The 16,834-nt window shown below is 48.1% G+C and overlaps 1 pseudogene; it reads right to left on the reverse strand.

Moving 5' to 3' along the window:
- Positions 1 to 11,264: 11,264 nt before the first annotated feature.
- On the reverse strand, positions 11,265 to 11,810 carry LOC146181032 (programmed cell death protein 6 pseudogene; annotated as a pseudogene).
- Between the last annotated feature and the right edge of the window lie 5,024 nt (positions 11,811 to 16,834).

The following is a 16,834-nucleotide window of genomic DNA, read 5'->3' on the forward strand; positions in this document are numbered from 1 at the left end:
GGTCTCGGGCAAAGTCCTGTTTTGTGTTGTGTCGTACTTCGCATTACCACTTTGCGGCCGTGAGAACGGCTGCCCGTTGTGCGTGATCGCGGGAGCTCGGTGTTTGCGGCCTAGACCTCAGAAGAGGCTCGATGGCCTAGTAAGAACCCCCACAACATGAACGCTGCTTAAAAAACTCCCGCTGTATTGGCTAGTACTATAGTATTAGCTTGATACAATATTAAGATTAATAGTTCCGTAATTGTATATCATTCCGGAGCGTCACCTGCAAAATTTCTGGAGGCACTACAATCTTGCGCGGAGCGCTAGAGTGCGTTTCGGCTCCGTAGCTTCCACCACATTGCCACAGAAAGATGTCCCCAAGTGTGGGTATGTCAACGAAAGGATGATACCATCGGATAGTGCGCCAAGAAAAGGCGACAATGTGCCAAAACAGTTGTTGTGGGTTAATTGGTAAATTGTTTAAAGCCAATTAGGTCAAGCAGACGTCTAAATAGCGAGGAGGAGTAAGATCGACATCCAAAGGGGGTCACGTGGTACTCGACTTCCTGTGACGTGGACCTAACTTCGGAGGGCGGGAAACGAAATATCTGACCACGAACGAGCAGTAAAGGGCGAGGTCTGCGCACACAAAAGGGTGGGGATAGTTAAAAAGCGTGTAAAGACAGGTTGCCAACCAACTGTCGTCTGAAAAATTTCGAGAGGGCTGCAGAATCTGCAGTGCAGAAACGTGAAAGCCTGAGCGTTGCTTCTGCATAGGGTACATCCCGCGCCCCTTGTCGAACACAACCAGCATTCCGTTGAACGCATCAAAGTTCACCGGCATTCTATAATTGGTTTAGAGGAAAGGGAATGCGCAGTATCGGTCACCCGCGTAATCCTGCTTACACATCTCGCGGACGAAGCACCAAAGCTCAGTCTTACGCTTTTCTCAAATGAACTCGGCAAATGTTTCAACTCAACAAGCATGCAGTGTTTGCATGGTTTCAGAAATTCTTTCAAAAAATATTTTCTTCCGAATTCAATAAAAGGCTGGAATAACAGCCCCGGGCGCATTGCCATTAAGGCTTCCAGATTCAGACAGCCCCTAATCGACCATCTCAAAGAAAAATAAAAATTTTCCTTATGCACCGCGTCCGCTAGGGATGGGTCGCTCCGGTGCGAGCCGGATCTTCCGAGCCGCTCCTTTTAAAGAGCGGGTGAGCCATTTGGCTCCGCAAAGTCGGAGCCGGATCCGCCGGAGCCGTCGGATCCGAAGCCATTGGAGCGGTCTGAGCCGTCGGATCTTTCGGAGAGCTAGTTTCTGGTTCTCTCGTTCAGTGAACCTTTCCGTCACAGGCGGGTGCGACATCCGCGCCATCTATTAGCGATGCGAGAAAGCAGCCTCCTGCCCTTTCTCGCAAGATTCGGAACAGGGTCCTCGCCCTCGGCTGTATTTATTTATTTACTGATTTATTTATAGGAAGGGAAAGGCGCGGTAACTGTCTCACTTCTTTTCTGTGGACACCGCAACCACGCTGTAAGGGAAGGGAGCAAGGTGGGAGTGAAAGTGGAAAGAGAGAAAGGGGAGTCGTAGTGGAGGGCTACGGAGTAATTTCGACCACCTGGAGATCTTTAACGTGCGCTGACATCGCACAGCACACGGACGCCAAGGGGAGTGCTCCGTTCTTTTGGAGAGTGAGTGAGGTGGTTCTTTTGCTTTTGTTCCAATAGGTACTGCTAGATGGCTGGAAAGGCGGTTTTTTGGAAAGCCGGTTCTCTCTCGTTCAGTGGTGGTGGTGGTAAAAATATTTTAATGAAAATGATTAGGAGGTTGTAGCGGCGGTTGGAGTCCTCAGTCCGGAACCCCATTGGCGTAGGCTGCTGTCCGCGCTCTTCCGATGAGTTCTTTTTGAACCCTTGCGTCCGAGCTGGTCAGAGCTGCCTCCCACCCCTCCTGCGTTGGCTGGTTATTAATAGTGACAGTCTGATTTCGCTGGCATGCCCACACCATATGGTATAGGTCCGCCTTCTCCCCGCAGAATTTGCATTGTGAGTCAAATGACTCTGGATCTATTGCGTGTAGTCTGCGTGGATTGTTAAAAGTGTTGGTCTGTAGCTTGCGGAGGTGTATCTCCTCCCCTTTGTCTAGTGTCTTTGCCGGTGGAGGGTAGACCCGGCGAGATAATCTTAAGTGCTGAAGTATTTCGGTGTAAGTTAGCAATGGGATAGGAGGTTCCACGAGATCCGTATTGGGTGCCCGGGGGAGAAATGCTCGGGCTGAGGCGTGTGCGCTCTCGTTCCCTGGGATGCCCTGGTGACCTGGTACCCATACTAAGTGTTTATCCATGGGTTGGTAGCCACGGGTGTAACTATCTTGCAGGATTTTAGCTGCTAGCGGTGCAATCCTGCCCCTGAGGTAATTGCGATATGCTGTCTGTGAATCTGTAAGAATGTATTCTGAGGTAGTGTGTGTCGCAGCTAGGGCAATTGCCACTTCCTCCGCGGCCAGTGTGTCATGGCTGTGTAATATTAGTCCATCCACTGTTTTATCTTGGTGTACTACCGCAACGGCCGCCATTCCCTGTTCAGGACCCGCAGCATCGACATAGAACACGCCCTCGCGCCCGCCGTAGTGCCTTTTTATAGCTTCCGCTCGTGCTTGTCTTCTTGGCTGGTGAAAGTCGGGGTGCATATTCCTCGGTAATGGAGTTCCCTTGAATTGTCCTCTCCATGAGGCTGGGATGTCGCTTTTAGGGTCTAGCTGTTCGGGGCAATTGATGTTCAAATCGTTCAAGACTTGTCGGCCAGTCAGAGTCGTGGAGAGTCGTACCACCTGCGCCGTGAGGTGTGCCTCAATCAGCTCGTCTACCGTGTTGTGGACGCCCAGTCGTAAAAGCCGGTCCGTCGATGTCGTAAGAGGGAGGCCCAGGGCCTTCTTGTAGGCTGTTCTGATTATGACGTCGAGGTTCTTGATGTCAAACTTCTTGAGACGAAGGTAGGGTGCCGCATAGACGATGCGGCTCACGACGAAGGCCTGCACCAGTCGGAGAGTATCTTCTTCGCGCATCCCTGATTTCCGCGTCGTTATTCTGGCGATCATCCTGCCGACTTGCTCGCTCACGAGGCGGAGTTTCTGGATGGCGAGGTGGTTGTTGCCCTTGTTATTGATGCATAGACCCAGTATCTTAACGGTCTGAACTTCCTTTATGGGTGAGTTGTCAACGTGGATGTCGATCGTGGCCTGATTTTTGTGCTGGCGGAAGACTAGGAGTTCACATTTTTCGGGAGAGCAGGTTAGTCCACACGCTCGTGCATAATTCTGAACTGTTGTTGCCGCTGTTTGTAGTTGTTCTTCCATCATTCCCATACTACCCCTAGTTGTCCAGATGGTTATATCGTCAGCGTACAGGGCGTGTCGTATGCCCTGTATCTGATTTAGAAGAGGTGGAAGATTGCGGAGTGCAATATTGAACAGAAGTGGGGATAATACTGCCCCTTGCGGAGTGCCTCTCGTGCCCATCTTCACTTGCTTTGTTTGTTTAGTGCCGATGCTGATGTTGACTGTTCTGTCTTTAAGGAAATCATAGATGTATGAGTAGACTCGCTGGCCACAGTTGGTGGTCTGGAGATTTTGGAGGATTGTGGAATGTTTGACATTGTCAAACGCTCCTTTGAGGTCGAGGGATAGAAGTGCTCGGTCACTGTTTCTGCGTGCTGGATCAATGACTTCGCGTTTGAGTTGCAGAAGCACATCATGGGTGGACAGATGTGCTCTGAATCCAAACATCGTGTGTGGCAGTAGCTCGTTGTTCTCTAGATAGTTGGAGAGACGTGCGTGGACTGCCTTTTCCATGAGTTTGCCTGCGCACGACGTGAGGGATATGGGGCGTAGGTTTTCAATGCTGATTTTCTTGCCGGGTTTGGGGATAAAGTGTACATTGGCTGTTTTCCATGCCTGTGGAATGGTGCCGATGCGCCAGCATTCGTTAACGTAATCCGTAAGTTGCTGCAGTGCCTCCGTGCCGAGGTTGGTTAGAAGTCCGACCGTAATTTTGTCTTGTCCCGGGGCTGTACCTCGGCGCATATCTGCTAGTGCTGCTATGATTTCTTCTAAAGTGAAGTCTTTATCTAGGTCTTCGTTCGGTTCCCCCCGGTATTCTGGATTTGAGGGTTCTGCGTCTCTCGAAGTGCAGATATAGCGACGCGTGAGTTCATCCATGAGTTCATCATCCGTGCCTTGAAAGTTGTGTAAGGCTCGATGCAAATTTCTACGTTGTTCACTCTTCGATTTCGGTGGATCAATTAGGCATCGGAGAAGGTTCCACGTAGTCTTGCTGTCTAGGCGACCTTTGAGGGATTCGCACCTTTGTAGCCAATTGGTGCGAGCGAGGTCCCATGCGTATTGGTCTGCTTGAGTAGTTAGCTTCGCTATTCGAATTCTGAGTTTTCGATTGTGCCTTTGTTTCTTCCACCGTTTTATGAGACTACGCCTAGCTTCCCAAAGGTGTAGAAGATGGTTGTCAACAGCTGGGTGGTCCTCCGTGGTGGCAAGGGTTTTTGTGAGGTTTTCTTTAAGGTCGAGAATAGATGCCGCCCACTCTTCGTAACTAGTTATTTGTTCCGATGTAACTAGTTTAGTATCCTTCCTGAATTTCTCCCAGTCTGTCATTCTGGCTTGCCCACGAGGTTTGCTGTGCTTGTTGCTTTCAAAGATGGTCTGCAGCATGTAGTGATCGCTGCCTAAGGTCTCTCCCGTATTGAGCCACTCATAGTTGCGGGCGTTGCGGACGAGCGTCAGGTCGGGGGAGGTATCCCGAGTTATGCTGGTACCGACTCGAGTCGGATGCTGCGGGTCAGTAAGTAAGGTGAGTGCCATGTCAGCGATGGCGGAAGCTAGTTTCCTGCCTTTAGTGTCTTCCTTTGGATATCCCCATAATGGGCTAGAAGCGTTAAAGTCGCCGACTATAGCTAGGGGAGCTGTGTGAGCTTCTCTTAGTGCTTTGATAAAGATAGCGTCAAAGGCTGCGCGGCGCTGTTTGGGGCGACTATATATATTGAGTATATAGGTGCCCTTGCTGTTACGGTGTTGTGGTAGCAACTTTATGAAGGTATATTCAATGTCGCTGTGTAGGTCAAGGTCTACAGTGGTTGCTGTGCATGATTTGTGGACCAAAATACATGTCGAGGGGTTTGTTTGATGTGTTGAGTATCCTCTGATCTTAGCCTCCATATTTACTTCTTGCAGGGCTATTATTTGCGGCGCATGAGAATAAGAGTCTATGTATTGTTGTAATGTTTCCCTCTTGCGCTTTAGTCCCCTGCAGTTCCATTGTAGGATGGTGAGTTTAGGTCTTGGTTGTGGCGCCATGTTGAGGATTAGAAATGTGTGTCGGATCCTGTGGTGTATCTTCAGGTTCTTTATCAAGTTCAGGGATGACTAGGCGACGATTTCCCATTTTGCCCTGTAGTTTTGTGCCCTTGTTGTGAGAAACATCCGAATATTCCTGAATTTTTCGGTCAATTCTAATCTCCTGCGCTTGCATCCTGATTAGAACTGGTTCAAGTTTTTCCATCATGGGCTTGATGACTGATTCTAACATGCTTTTGATTGTCGTCTCGATCATAATTTGTAATTTATTGGCCATGAGATCTTGGACTGTGTTTTCCAAGCGGGTAATGCGGTCCTGTGTTTCGGTGTTCTCAATAAATTGCGGCATGGGTGCCTGCGGTGCTGCTGCCTGCGGTTGTGGTACCTGCGGCATTGGCGCCTGCTGTGGCGTCTCTAGTGCAGTTTGCCTGTCGATAGTGCTAGTATTTAGCTCCTGTGGGTACGGAGGGTGTACCTCTTCCTTGTCCTCCTCCATCGGACATGCCTGTTGTGTCAATGGAGGTAATGTGTTCTTCGGGTTGGCTGCGACGCCTAATTGCTCTTTTAATTTCCTATTTTCTGACTTTAGTTTCTCGATCTCTGCTTTAAGTTGTTTGTAAGCCAACGCTTCGGGGGAGGAGGCAGCTACATCTGCCCAGCTCATCTTGCCGTCGTTGCGCTGGTCCTTGTAATGGGGTCCTGTTGTTTTCTCAGCTGGACGACTGCCGGTGGGGTGCGACGCCTTGTCGCTAGTGTCACGTCCTTTGCTTGATGACCGGGAGCCGCGTGGTCCTGAGTTGCTGCTGTTGGACTGGGCCCGTTGGGTCAGTCGGTCCCCGCTGTTAGATGTGCCTCTGCGGCTGGACCGGTCCCGAAACTTGGCCCTGGACTGGTGACTGTCTTGACCTGTCTTGGATTTGGCTGGTTGTGATGTTCGGTACTTGAACTTGCATTGATTCGACCCCATGGGATGTGGGCCTTCGCACACTGTGCACTTGGGTTGGCAGTCATGGGCTTCTTGAATGTCGTCCTGGCCACACTGCGGACATCGTGACTGCGCAGGGCAAGGGCAGACATCCGCCCGGTGTCCAAGTTTCCCGCACAGCAAACAGGCTGGTGTTGTTTTCTTGTAGAGGCGCACGGGAAGCGCCTCTCCGTAGTAAAAGACGTGAAAAGGGACCTTTCTTCCTTCGAAAGTGACGGCCGCTTTGTTGGAGGAACCTAGTTTTCTCACGCTCACCACTGGTGCGTCCGGGGAGCGAAGCGCTTCCGTGATGTCTTCGTTGGAAACCCTAGGGTCCACCTGTATTACTCCTTTACATGTGTCGTCAGAAGGCCGGAGGTAGGAGTACACTGCGTGTGCTGTGTCCCCTAGTTTAAGTTCTTGAATTGCGAGGATCTTTCTGATTATTTCGGCATCTCGTACGCCGACGACGATGATGTTTTGTTCCCAAATGGGCCAAACGCTGAGCGCTGCTGATGTGTTATTAATGCCTGCTGCCATGTGCAAGGAGCTTCCGAGAGTGTTGCTTCCCCTGAATTTGCTGAGATCCAGCGTTCCTCTAGGTTTGATTATGATGACTGCATCTTGCTTGTCGAGACGCGGCTGCGGAGGAGGCTTCCAACGCTTGACTTGCGTGCGTGGCGTCTCCTGCAGCGGCGTATCAGCTGCGGCGGTGAAGTGGCCATCTGGCGTTCGTCCTTTCTGCCGTGCCGAGCGGTTGTTACGGGCTGATGCGCGTTCCCACTCTTCTATCTTGCGTTGGATGTTGGCTTCTGTTACTTTGTCGAAAACTGGCGTTTTCGCCTGCGGAATGGTGACGATACGCATTCCATCCGGGTCGTACCCCGTCAAGGTTGTCATGATTTGCGGCAGAGTTTGCCCGCGGAGCCGCGGCGGGCAGCTGACTCGAGGCCTATCTGTTAGGCTTAGCTACTCGCTCGATCCGCTTGAACTTGAAATCCTCGTTGAAAATGGTCCCACCTGAGAAACGGTGGTCTCCTCGTTGTTCTGAAGTGCCCGGGAACAAGTCCTGCTGCTTTTGAAGCGCTTTGGAAATCCTTGTCCGGGAAAGGAGCATAAATTCGGCGGAGCCGATGTAACACACGGCCGTCCTTCCCCGTGAGTGCATGGATAGTCCTCTCGTTCAGTGAGCCATGTCTATCGGAGCCGGGTGAGATTATTCAAAACGCAAAGCGAAAAAGCGACTATACCGCCCTTCCTTGTCAGTGTCAAAACCAACCCATTGCCTTTGGATTTTCCCGCGGGTACCGCGGGCGTCCTTCTGCTGGTGCCTGCTCTTGTTTTTTTTTTTTTTGTCTTGCAGTTTTGTGTTTTCGTTCCATGCCGACGAGTGGGGACTGGTACTCGTACTCGTCCGCTGTTTAAAATGATACGTGGTAATCCCTTTGGCTCTGTATACGTATTATACTGCGACACCCGATGCCACTGAAGGGGGGAGTAAAGAAGCCTTAATTGGCAAAGAATGGCGCCGTTCATTGCCATGCTGCTGTTCGAATGATGTCTCACAACACTCATCGGCCGTGCATTGTTCGCTGGTGCAACAACACCATTTAAAGACGAAGTCTTTCGTTTCTCAAAAGACAATCGAACGTGCAGTTCACTCTTTTAATAAAATAGCTCGTAGGACCAGGGCGAAGATAGAAGGGGACACAGAGAGCACCCACTACAACTATTATACATCTGATCAGAAGAGAAGTGAAAGAAATAATTGGGAGGTAAGAAAAGGGAAATAATGACCTTATGCCCGTCGCGCTCGTCGCACAACTGCCGTTCGCGCCAAACAGAAAGGAGCATCGCACTGACAGTAACACGACAATTGCCGTTCTTCCAGCGCGAACAAGGCGAACCGCCGAGAAGCCAGCGTGCCGAAGCACTGCGGAAAAAAAAGAGAGAGAAATGCGAGCCAGCGTTTGTCCTCAAGAGATTTTTGTCGGGACGAATGTAAGAGACTGTTATTCATTATTACTGGAGAAAAAATAATACTATAAGAAAGCGTAAAAAGAAAATGAAGCACACGTGTCCTTAACCGCATTAAAGGCGAAAGGTACCGCTAGATTGTTGTTATGGCCTCTTTATGTATCATTCAGGCACCGTCCTGTTTATTCCATTTACACTTTTCCCCAGAACAAAAGGACTTCATTTGCTAGTCCCTCAGTGTATTCAACAAATCGGCTTTAATGCGTCGTCTTGCATCCATTAGTTGGCTCCGTCACGGGGTTACGACGGGGCTAAGTATTGACAGCGTGCAAAAAGTGGAGAAGGATACTTGCATCGCAAACGTCGCGCTATCTTTTTTAGCTTATGTGGCAACGTCTGTATGTACTGGATAACAACTGTCTTTCATTGCTTGTTGTAGTTATCAGTAAGCTGCCAATGTGCGCATTTTATTTTCCTGCCCAAGCACGGACGCAGTTAAAAATTTATATGAATAATCTACGGTTAGCTGCAGAAAAAGGCCGGGCGTGAGGGGATCGAGGCCAATGCTGTCGTACTCCAAGCGTGTTTGGTACGCGGCGTTTTTCATAGTCCGTAGCAGAGCCATGCTCCGGAGAGGTGAAAAGCAGAGCGAAGTGGTCCGAATGTTCCGCGCTCTTCCGTAGCACCTTCCTCAGTCGTCTCAACAGGCAGAAACCGCAACTGCAATCACAACCGCAGGCAGAAACTGATGCTAAATGCCACCGCTTAGTGTGTCACGTGAGGGCCAAAATTGATTTTACTTTTTATTACTAATAATATAGATATATGTGTATATATATATATATACGTACCTGGTTGCTAGAGGTTACATACAAGTGAAAAATTGCTTCATACTTGTAGTCGACGTTAGGCAGGGCTCCTGCCGAAACGTCCACTGCAAATAAACTTGGAAACAGTATGAAGCAATTTTTCACTTGTGCGTGTGTGTGTGTGTGTGTGTGTGTGTGTGTGTGTGTGTGTGTGTGTGTGTGTGTGTGTGTGTGTGTGTGTGTGTGTGTGTGTGTGTGTGTGTGTGTGTGTGTGTGTGTGTGTGTGTGTGTGTGTGTGTGTGTGTGTGTGTGTGCGTGTGTGTGTGTGTGTGTGAGAGCCAGTGAGCCGTTCAAGTGAGCCGTCTTGCCCATCTCTAGCGTCCGCTACCAAGACCTGAAAACTGACGACCACGCCGGCTGCGTTTTGATGGAAACAAAAAGAAATGGCGTCCGTGTGCTGTGCGATGTCTGCGAACAATAAAGATCCACAGGTGGTCGCAATTACTCCGGAGCCCTCCACTACGGCTCACCGCTTTCTAGAAAAAAGCGCCTACGTTTTCGTACGCGTGGATTCGCGGGTAGCATTGGCCGACTGCCCTTTCTCTCTTTCTACTTTCACTCCCACCTTCCTCCCTTCCCTACGGTGCGGTTCAGATGTCCACAGTGCTGCCAGATACTGCGGCTTTCGCTTGCTGTGAATCAATTATCTTATCAGCCTGTTCTTCATCCACTTCAGCAATCTATTTTGTTGCACATTTTACCGCGTTATCTCACGGCAACCCTATCTGCATTTGTTGCTTTTCTTTTTTTTTTCTTCCTTACTTTCTATATTTATATTCATGTATGGCTGCTGAGTACCCCCTACCCCCCGTCTTTTATAATCTCCCTTACAGGAGGACCTTTAGCTGTTCATAAATGATGATGATTATGATGACGAGCCAATCATGATTAGGTGACAAAAAATTTGTGCGTATTTTGCATGCCTACAAAGGGAACCGAAAACACTGCCATAAGAGGAAGGTGATGAAATTTTTGGTGGTGTTTAATGTGAGATAATTTATTAAGGCACACAATGAGAAAATAGAAAAAAATGGGTTTCATCCGTTAAAATTCCATAGGTGCCATGCTCCTCTTTTTCTTATTGTTCATCTGAACGATTGCAATATTAGTGTAGATTGATAAAAATCTCGTTCAGATTCTTTTATATACGCGGCTATTTCTTCCCTTTGTACATACGTCATTAGGAGCACCAATATGTATTACGAATTCTTCACGCATTGCAGAAGTACGTTTTTTGCATCTGTAAACGCACAGCATTAAGAGTGTTCACCTGGAAAAAATGAGTCGTGCGAGAACCCGGTACAGCGAACGAGTGAAGGCGCTATAATGCTAACATATTGGCTTGGAAGACGACCTGAAAGCGAAAAGACGATAGGAGAAAATTCTTATGGGTAACAAACGCGCTTGCAGCCCTTGAAGCCGGCGCTATTGATTGTTTGATGCTTGCGCCATACCATAATCCTTTACTCAATAGGATTTAACTGATGAATGTTTTAATTACATGTCATGCACCCGTATTCTCAATATCTTGAATATATTCTATATAGATACAAAATGAGGGAGAAGCCAATCTCGGAACTCAAGCATTAAAAGCGCACTGATGCTCTGACCTATATTCTAAAGAAAACTACCTCTTCAAAAAAAGTCAATAAATCCGAGGCATTGGCTCTAAGGTGAACTCCGTTAAGAGCAACGAAATCCTTGGCAATACAAATATGAAAGCTTTTAACGCTTACATATCGACATTTTGAAATGTATGTTTTGATTGCTTTAACAGCGAAAATGTATTTGTCTACTAACATGGAATCTCGAATGTCATTGATAATTATAATCACTCCATTGCTCAGTCCACCCTATGCAGTGCTAAGTCCAGTTTTTTTTCGCCCATGCGTAGTAAAACGTCCACGGCAAAAGGCACCCTGCGAGCGTAATGACAATGGCTGATGTACATTGAAGCTAGATATCAGACATTACGGCCACATGCGGAATTAGAGCTCCAGAATCCGATCTGATTTTCTTGTCGGCAGCTCAATACTGCGCTAACAAAATTGTGGTCTTGAGGATCACGTGAAAAATTGCGGTGCTGTAGCCGGGAAGGCTTTCCTTATGGCATGATGCTTAGTGTGAGCTTCAGGAATTCTTCGTAGCTGATATTGATCCAACCATCTCTGTCGGTGTCGTAATTCTTGAAGGCGTTCGTCAAGGTCTGCAGAGACACACAGCACAATATGTAGTCGTCAAAGTTGATGGAGCCCTTCCTATCCTTGTCGTACTTTATGAAGAGCATGTTGAGCGTTTGTTCGCTAAGACGATATCCGAAACTGTTAAGGGAGTCCCGCAACTCGTACCTATCAATGAAGCCTGAGCGGTCTTTGTCGAAATCTTGGAAGCATCGCAGCCAGTCGTTGATGTAGTTCCAGAGAGACATGAACTCATCAAAGTTGACAGTGCCGGTACGGCTTCGGTCGAATATGTTCATCATCAAGCGCACCGTCTCTAGGTTGAACGGCTTCCAGGTTCCGTTAGAGAGCGCGTTCTGTAGCTCTATGGCATCTATCTTACCGCTTCGGTCCTTGTCGACCTTCGCGAAGATTCGCTGTAGATAGCTGATGTCCGCTCGCTGTGCTTGAGGTCGCGACGCAGAGTACATAATGAAGAATTTCGGCTGGTCCTCAGCAGCAACGCGGCCCACTCCGCCTTTCCACTCTTCCACGGGTCAAAGTGTAGCTACGACGCCGTAGTGCGGGTTCACGGAGCTGCTGGCCAGACGTGGAATGCTAGGACTCAGGACTCCATGCCCTACACAGCAATATGGCGCCGTTTATTACGTGTTTCAAAAAGAAAGAAGTTTCGTGAATTCAGAAAAAAGGTTTAACCTCACCGTAAAATCCTTTTTACATTGTCTTCCCCTTAAAATCTTCCGTATAATTTAGAATACTAATTGTAACTTTTTTTAATCATGGGTCGCTGATTAATAACTGTTTCAACATGGTATTTATTCGATAAGGGGATACTTGGGAAGAAAAAAAATAAACAAGCATCCAGCTTCATTGGCGCGCAGTCAATAAATCGATTTATTCAGCATTTTTGAATTAACCTCCCAAAGCGATATAGGCTGTGAGGAATACCATAGTGGAGAATCCGGCAAAATGGACACCAGACGTTCTTTAATAAAAATATTTTTTACTCTATTAGGCCAGTCCTCACTTTGCATATACATTACAGTGCAGTGTTGTCGCGAAAATAGGGATTTACATCAAAGGTAAGAGGGCAGATTATACCGCAAGTCCTGGCTAGACAAAGGAGAACACGAGAGTCTTTAAGTTCGCCGTCGATCAGGCGCCACTTGAAACCCCCAGGTGGCGTTATTCGCCTCTGCTACCACCTTATTTCAAAGGGGATGCTCCTATATTCAATCCATATATCTCAAAAAAAAGCATGCCCACAGAAAGGAAAGTTTCGGATGTGAAGTACGGCCTTCAGCGGGTGAATTACGGCTTCATGCGAAGTACGTACTACATGGATTACGTCATACGAGCGCTGATGACTAGAACTTGCCCCACTACCGTCTGAACAACGTCATAAGTAACATCTCATATGCGGCGCAACACTCTCTAGGGCCAGATTTTTTCACCGGGCTGGAACACGACGTAGCGGTGTCGGTCGTTATATCGGCGTGCATCTGTGGCTTCCTGTTCGCAATGTGAGTACAGGCGAGTTGGGGAGTTTTCTCAGCGTAGTTAGCGAATTCGTCTCCGTCTGATGTTAGCGGCGGGTCGTCAGCCGCACATAGCAGCATGGTGCTGAGTATGGTCAGCACATCGCGTTGGCGAAACAGAGTGAATCGAATTGGTTCTTGGACGGTCATGTTGAATGCGAATGGAAAATAAGTCACAACCTCATCCCATGATTTACGCCGCACATCTACGTACACGGCGAACATTCTGCTATTGATCTATTTAGCTACTCGGTAAGGCCGGTAGACTGAGGATGGTAGGGATTAGTATTTCGGCGATATGTTTGGCTTAGTTGGAAAACTTTAAGATGTCCCGATATCAAATGCCTTGCCACGATCAGTGATTGCTTATGACGTAGGTCCATGCCATAGGACAGTGCATTTCATAAAGCATTGCGCCATTTCGTAGGATGTTGCGTGCGGCACTACCATAGTTTCCACAAAAGCGTCAGATAGTGATTATTCGCGATAATCTGCTTACTTTCAGCAGTCGATAGAAGCAATGGGAAGAGAAAGTCACACCAATTTGGTAATATGGTACTATCAGCAGTGGGATAGGCTGGAGGAAACCAGCTGGCTTCAATGGAGGTGTCTTGTGTCGCTGGCACTTGCGGCCACATCTCACATATCGATGGACGGTAAAAGTGAGTTTTGACCAGTAGTACGTCTGGCGCACTCTGCTAAGGGTGTGGGCAAAGCCCAAATATGTAGCGGCGCGCACATCATGGCAAGCATGAAGGATTTCGTCCCGTAGATCTGTCGGGATGCGAAGGAGATAAGCTCGCTCATTGTTTCTGGCGCTTCTCCTGCAAATGATTCTGTCGCGCATACAAAAGGCTGCCAAGTCCTTAGTGAACAGTAGGTGTAATGTAGACTCGAGACCCTCCAGAGATGATCGATTAGAGTTTACAGGTCTACATCAGCCCTCTGGCGGGCTGAGAAATAAATCAGACGGGGGACGTCGTTTCTAGATGACGTTGACATCTAACCAAAAGCCAGAACTTTGCCTGCAGGTCCTTATTCGGGCGCTGATTTCTCTTCATCCGGGCAATGATCCCTCCTCGTGCAGACGTCTACACCTACACACCTACAGAAACTGTTCACGTTTCTTGTCTTAGACCATACTATTCCCGCTCATCGGTTTACCAAGCACTGGCACCGTGCTTGCCATTCAGGGGTAGCGCTACGGTGTGTAGCCGAGATGTGAGAAGACGGCGAGGATGTTTTGTGAGCTGGGTCGAACGGCGACGACACTGAAGCTGAAGCTGTTGTGTTTGTGTGCTCTGGTGTTCCGGAGGTGCTCCTGACGCTGAATCGAGAGGATTACTGCTCAGGAAAGTCCCATAACGTTATTGTTGCTACATTGACGCCCCGTATGTCGAAAGCGACGGCAAGCCATGACGACACTGTTACGCTGTTACAAACGTTTTTTCATTGACGGGATGATAGTACATGCTGTGGTGGACACTAAGTTGGATTTTCACTTGTTAGCCAAACGACAGTCGATATAGCTAGCAAAGTGCAGACAGAATAGGCTTGACGTATAAAGATAGATGAAAAAGATAGAGTAACTATTTGGACACCAATGAAAGGAAGTGTACTTAGGGCAGTAGAAATGAAAGTGGAAGGATTAGGTTAAGAATTTGGTAAGGGTCGAGTGGATGCAGCTAGCATATGGAAGGTTTGATTCATTCGCCCTGCAGTGGGCGCGCTGCCAATGACGAAATATTACCTCCATGGTCCTGCTCTGTGCTTCCCTTTAACTGCCGCGTGCTGTATACTGGCAGTGACTTCGCCGAATTGGCTTTCGCCCTGATACTCATGTGTTGTCCATTTTTAATAGGAGGTGTACTCTTATTGACCCATGAATTTAGCCACGTGAGTTGACGAATTTTAAAAAAGAGTACCAGCAATTATCGAAAGGTATTAGTGTCGCTATGTTAAAAGAGCGCTAGAAACACGGACAATTAGAAATATACACATTGCACTGAACTGAAAACGGAAAAATTATTCATGAAGCATGCCTTTTTGTACACAGAAACTGATAGAAACTCGACAACCAGTTCCGTCACGTGACATAAAAGGTCACCTTTTCTCTTCCAAAAAACCCTTTCCTTCGCTTGAATATTAGGGAAATGCTGCTTAAGCAAGTTTCTTTACCATCCGCTTTGTTTACTGCCTCAATAATGTTCCTAGCGATATTTATTGCCTCAAGGAATCAGTAGGGTATGGGATGAAAGATGAATAAATGAATTAATGAATGGAAAAAGGTTAGCCGATTTTATAAATTCCAGCAGTGAGCGATGATGAGACCCTGCGTCCAAGCGATATATGAGGCAGGATTGGTTGCTGAAAAGCCAGCTATTGTCAAGTGCCAGATTCGTATCGGGTTCAGTGCTGAGCAGTCCCATAACAAGTGGTGAATGTCGGTTTCAATATTTTCGTTTGTATAGATCGGGCACTCAGAGCGGGATATAAGTGACGGAAGTGAGACCACGTCCTAGTGACAGCTGGTGTAAGGGCAATGCCAAGCCGAATCCTTTTAGGAGCAGCCTCCTCTGCACGGGTGAGACCGCGGGAAGGAGATACCGCTCAAGGAGGGATTCTTAATCCACGCCACAATCTTCCGTAAATCATTATCCACCAGCATTGTTCCGCACTCCTGGAAACTTGCCGAGCTCATTCCATTGTACAAATCCGGTAGTACTGAACTACTGCAGAACTAGACTTATCTACTCAACAACCCATTAAAGCAAGTTACTCGAACATGTTATTTTGAAACATATTGTTACGGACGACAAGGAAGAAGAAGCAGGCAGTGGCGCGGACAGGAGCGCTCGCGCTAGGCCCGCGAACATTCATTAAACGTCATCTACCATCGTCATCGGTCATGTTCTGTCTCCTGTCTTCATCGGCTTGCCGCTTCGTAACATTTGGTTGGAGGTGCGGCGTACGACATCCCCATCCTCATCTTGGAGCATCGAGGCCATCTTCAAGCCGGGACCATTACCGAGGGCCCAGGGAAATCACCGAGCAGCTTCGCCCCCGCCCTTCAAGCCCAGACCTGAACAACTACCACCGCCCAGCCCCCAGCCCGGACCTGAAGACAAGGAGAACAGACATACCGATCAGAACCGAGATGAAGGACCCGAAAGACCCGAATGACCCGAAGGAACCGATGGACACGAACACGCAACCCCCGCCCAAGCTGCCAGACGTGACCTCGAGCCATCGGTTCCATGGACTCTGGTGACGGATGGTTGACAGCCCCAAGGGAGGCGGATCACCCACGCATCAGACATCGTACCGGCGAACCGTTCTATTCTTCCTTCTTCCTCTTCTTCTTCAAGCATCCAGACACGCTCATCATCATGCCATAAAATCATTAACATCGCTAAACTTCCTCGTCCACGATCGGGACGATCGCTCGGTGGCCCCGGGTCATGTTACGGACGACAAGGAAGAATAAGCGGGCAGTGGCGCGGGCAGGAGCGCTCGCGCTAGACCCGCGAACATTCATTAAACGTCATCAACCATCGTCATCGGTCATGTTCTGTCTCCTGTCTTCATCGGCTTGCCGCTTCGTAACAATATCATAGAATTTCTTGAACCCACAACATCCTAGACATTTACCAGCATGGGTTTCGTCAAGGCCTGAAGATGTCTTCCGAATCTGATTGCTCCATTTTACCAGCTTCTTCTCAGCGACATAAAGGTATAAAATATTAAAGCTCAAAAATGTTTTTCATATTTTATTTTTTAGATTTGTAAAATTTAGGTGATATAAAGGCTGATAAAAGCGTACTTGCTATATTTTTGTATCGTTTCGTCTGCTGTACATACCTAGAATTAGAAAGTGCTGGCTGTACGCAGCTGTAATAAGGGAGAACTACCATCATGGCGGCGAGCACGATTAGAAAAGGAGTGGAGAGGTTTAC

This window comes from Amblyomma maculatum, chromosome 8 (assembly GCF_055883805.1).
Source record: "Amblyomma maculatum isolate TAMU_Amacu chromosome 8, ASM5588380v1, whole genome shotgun sequence".
Lineage (NCBI taxonomy): Eukaryota > Metazoa > Arthropoda > Arachnida > Ixodida > Ixodidae > Amblyomma > Amblyomma maculatum.